The sequence below is a fragment of the Corylus avellana genome, chromosome ca2 (genome assembly GCF_901000735.1).
Source record: "Corylus avellana chromosome ca2, CavTom2PMs-1.0".
Taxonomy (NCBI): domain Eukaryota; kingdom Viridiplantae; phylum Streptophyta; class Magnoliopsida; order Fagales; family Betulaceae; genus Corylus; species Corylus avellana.
In genome coordinates this window covers 24,354,546-24,359,842 of record NC_081542.1, presented here as the reverse complement: position 1 = coordinate 24,359,842, position 5,297 = coordinate 24,354,546, and positions in this window count along the sequence as shown.

The following is a 5,297-nucleotide window of genomic DNA, read 5'->3' as shown; positions in this document are numbered from 1 at the left end:
TTTTTCATGGTGACTTTTGTACGTGTGTAGCCTGAAACTCCACTGAAGTTTGTGAAGGTATTGAAAGCAATGCATCAGTGTTGTGATATCTTTAGGTATTATGTACATGTAACTTTTGAGGCCAAGGATGTTGGTGATGGAGGCCAGACTAAGATATTTCAAGCCTTGGCTCGTTGGAGGAGATCCCCCTTTGATAATTTTAATTTCTCCTTGTTGTCTATCAGGGAGTAGAAGGGTGAGAAAGATAAAAGGAATTTGTGTTTTAATTGATTCTTATTTGCGGGAGTTATTTATTGCAGAAAAGTGTTGATTTATGAAAACATAACTGATAATTTTGGTTTTATGAAAACTGGGGATCAAGTTATTGTCATTCACTCTGCAAGTGAACTGGAAGAGCGGTTGGAGGATGCTTCAACGACATCTCGACTGGCAATCCTGTTCTTCTCTAAAGCTCGTCCTTGCCGTTTCATATCTCCTCTTTATGCAAGCTTGGCCGTGAACTACCCGAAAGTTGTTTTCTTGAAAGTTGAGATTGAGGAGGGCCCTAATGCCGAGGGCATGGCTGTTGACCGTGGATTCGTAAGTTTCCGACCTTTTTGTTTTACAAAAGTGGCAAGGAGGTGGACAAGGTTGTCGGAGTAGACGCCATTGAACTTAAAAGGAAGATTCCACTGCACTCATGCAAGCAAAAGCAAGCTAGACGTACGGGAGCTAAATCTTCTACTATGTTCTTACTTCAATTATAGCTAAGCAGCTGGAATCAGTTTGCCGAGAATAATATTGTGTAATTGTCTTGAAAACGGAAAACAAAAGTACAAACAACCCTTGACATGTGGTGTAGGGTTTGTCACATATATGCGTACAGTTCAAGTGACACTTTTAAATCATTGGTAGGTGAAGCCTAGCTATCAACTGTTTTTTAATGTTTGATTGAAGGAAGAAGAGATGGTAAATTAGAATGGTAGTATTGAAGCATTTGATGGTAGAAATTTTTTGAAATTGTAGATCATGCTGGTGGGTCTGCTTTTCCGTTCTTTTTTCTTTTTTTTTTTCTTTTTGAAATTGTAAATGTTTTTGCTTATGAGAAACCTTGGCTTCTAACAGGGTAATTGAGAGTATAAAAGTTTTTTTTTTTATTTTTTATTTTTTTTTGCAGCACCCATATGATGATTATAACTATATTTGATCGATGATATATGCGTGATGCAGTGCAGGCGAACTGATTTTCTGAAGAAAGAGAATGATCAGAAGATCAGGATTAACAAGAAGTAAACCATGCATCAAATCAAAGGGCTGCTGTTTTGCTTAAGATGGTGTTGGATTCTTCCATAGACATGTTTCTGCATTTTTGTTAGTTTTGTTATTCTATAATGAAGCATAGATAAATGAGTAGCGGTGAGATCATTGAATTTGATTTTTTGTTTGATTATTAATCCAAACAAAAAATTCATATGTTTCACCAAATTTGTATGGAAATGCAAAAAACGGCTTGCTTCATTATAGTATATTGGTAATATATATGCTTTTCTTTGTGTTTACGTTGGTTTTTTTCTTTTTTTTTTTTTTTTTTTGGGGTAGTGTTTACTTTGGTTAATTATGCATACCTTGGACTAAGGGCGCGTTTGGTATTGTAATTTCATATACAAAAAATACAATTTTAAACAAAATTGTAAAAAATTGATTGTTTGAATTTGCATTTTTTTAAAAAAATGATTCAAAAACATAGAAAATCAGTGTTTCAAAATCGTACGTAAATAAGTACTTTTTTTGAAAACGCACAATTTTAAAGGCTAAAATGCGATTTTAAATGTCAAACTGTGATTTTGTCAAACACTTAATTACTTTTTTAAAAATTATGTTTTCAAATCGCATATTTTTAAATTGCATTTTTTGAAATAAAATATCTTAGTAGACCCTAAGCAACAACTCTCATGGTAAACCAGGAGGTTGACATATGTAATTTTTACTTGAGAACATCATTTTCAACCGAACTAAAAAGTAAAAAGTAGCCAGTAAAAAGAATTTGTATTACTGCATCTACCAAGTGGCTTATAGAAACGTTCGGTTTATTTTATTTTATTTTATTTTTTTATTTTTGTACAAGCTCTTTAGAGTGGACGCTAATGCTCAATTATCAGGGCCCACTTTCAAAGTGGATGCTAATAATATATTATTAGCGTCCACTAAGAGTGGACGCTGATGAGCTTTTATTTTAATTTGTTTTTTTATTTTTTTATTTTTGTACAAGCTCTTTAGTGAACGCTAATGATCAATTATTTGAAAGTGGACGCTAATAATATATCATCAGCGTCCACTTTTAGTGGACGCTATTGAGCTTTTATTTTTTTATTTTTGTACAAGCTCTTTAACGTCCACTCTAGGGGACGCTAATGCTCAATTATCAACGTCCACTTTCAAAGCAGACGCTAATAATATATCATCAGCATCCACTTTGAGTGGACGCTATTGAGATTTTATTTTAATTTTTTTTTATTTTTGTACGAGAGATTTAGCGTCCACCTTTTGTCGACGTTGATACTAAACTATCAGCGTCGACAATTGTGGACGCTAATAGTTATTTTTGTCGCCCCTAATAGTTTTCCCGCCTCTGTTATAATTCCTGCTAGAATATTAGCGTCGACTTATTAGCGTTCACTGTAAAGTGGATGCTAATATTTATTTTTTAGGTTGACTATTAGCGTCCACTTCATGTGGACGCTAATACTCACCTATTAGGGGCGACTTTCAAAAGTCGACGCTAATAGGTAAGTATTAGTGTCGACTTTAGAGTCGCCCTTAATAAGTCGCCCCTGATGAGCAAATTTCTTGTAGTGAGACTGGATGAGAATTGGATCGTCTTCTATATCCTTTAAAGCAGTGATGAGGCTGCTTTACGCCAGACTGGGTCCATTTTTCATGTCCGTATGCTCTTCAACGGTAAGTCTTATAGAAGACGCAAAACATGAACATTCCCTAGTGCATTCCTTTCAATTATTTGGAAGACACAAATCTTTGATAAACTCCACAACATTTTAGGCTGCATATGCTTCAACTACCGTTAGGTTAGTTATACTGAAGATATGTAAAAAAATCTTCTTCTTCATTGAAGCATTTTTGTATTTTCCTACGACATTCCACCCATATATCATTAGATGACGACCATCTCTATAAAAATATGACAAGTAGTTTCCGCATTCAACCCACATATAACCCGATATAGGACTGACTATGACCGAACTAAAATTAACCGTCAACCGGCTTAAGTGAGTCGAAAATCGGTATGAATTTTTTATACCGATCAACGTCAGTTCGGTTCGGCTTGGTTACTCGGTATAAACTTTTTTGGTTGGTTCACTGAACCAAACCGAAATCTACAAAACCAAACCAAACCGAATCGACTTTATTAATTACTTACAAACCATCAAGCATTTATATTTAAAGTTCTTTCTTGCTCCATGCTTGAATCAATGACACTGAAATTATTGGCCTAGCAAAAAACTTAAATAAACAACTAGAAACATTAATGGAGGAGATGAATAAGAGCATAATAGTAAAGAATTTATGTGTGTATTACATGGACGAGCTAAGTACATGTTTTGGGCCTCCAAGAATTTCTTTACACTCAAGACATGAGAAAAAAACGTTTAAAGTTATTTGGGCACCCAAGATTATAGTACATCTTAGCCCAAAAATACATGTTCAATAAGTTATTTTTGCTCCAAAATAACTAATTTTTGGCCCATTAAAAATAGCATTTGCCAAATTAAAAAAGCCCACGGTTAACCGATTACTGAAATTAACCTAAAATTTCGAAATAATTTGTTATCGAAATCAAATCGGTGAATTAACTGTTTAACCGACAATTTCGGTTAACTGACCAAAAATGATTACCTAAGCAAACCAAACCAATACCCACCCTTATTAATAGGCCAGAGGGATCATATGCTAAAGAGATATTCCTTAGTTGACAGCAAATTGTTGCATGCCTTTCCATATGAACTTCTTCATCACTCTTGGGACCCTTAATTGTAGGAGTTACTTACTTCCACACAAGATTATACATATATAGGGGCATTTGAAGTAGGGATGTTCAAACGGGGTAGTTATAATCCCCCCGCCAACCACGTTAACTGTTAATCGCTAACCGCTTTGGTAGGCGATTATTAAAAACCATTAACCACTTAGGGCGGTTGCGGTTAGCGGTTTTAGGGATAGGAAAAAGTGGTTAATAACCGCTAATCGCCTACCCTTATATATTTTTTATATTAATAATAATTATAATATAACATCCAAAACAGCGTCATTTTGGCCGTATATGACTGTATGTATGTGAAATATAATGTGGTATGTTATGTTTTGGGCCAAACCTTATTCAAAAACATTGCCTAACCCAAAAAACAGCATATTCTTTTCATCTTTTTGGGAACACTTTGACCCAAAACGTTTAAAATAAACTTAGTGATAGCCCAAAACACTTAAAAAACCCAAAAGCCCATATAAAAAAGTGGTTATAAAACCGCCGGTTATAAAATAAACGCTAATTGCCTAGGCGGTTGCGATTATTAAAAATCGATAATCGCCCAAAGCAGTTGCGGTTAGCGATTATAACCCATAACCACGGCTTGTGCAGCCCTAATTTGAAGTACTTCATCTCACCAGCATATTTGACGTACTTTTTACCGAAAATTTCCATTTCGTCAGGCCAATCCAAGTTAATTGATCACTTTTTACCTAAAATTTCCCTTGCAAGCCTAACAATGCTCTTGACATCATTTTCATTAACAATTTCCTTGATTAGTGACATTTTCCACCGATTAGTATTTTCATCACAAGGCAAGAAGGACTAAGAAAGATATGAACTAAAAATTAATATTAATATTATTTAATTAATATTTAAATATATAAAAAAGATCTTACTTAAATTTGTTGTCTTAAGCCTCAAAATTTATTGAGTCGGTTCTATCTATTTAATTAAATGAGTCAGATCCATCAATAATAACTTACTAATTTTGTTATTATCTTTTCTTCTATCTTTTACGTTGTAGTTTAATTGTAGAGATTGATTTATTTTGTGGTTTGTTTTGAACTCTAATTAGATTTATTTTTGGTCTCTCTAGCCCCTTTCTTTAAAGGAGTTCATTATCTATAATATTAATGCTTCATTATCTATTATATTTATAGAATATTTTTGTTTCCTCATAATAAAAAATAAATAAAAGCACCTCCTCTCATCCATTATGTTTTTCTCGAAATAATTTCATTATTGTTAAAAAAAAAAAAAAAAAACGAAATAATTT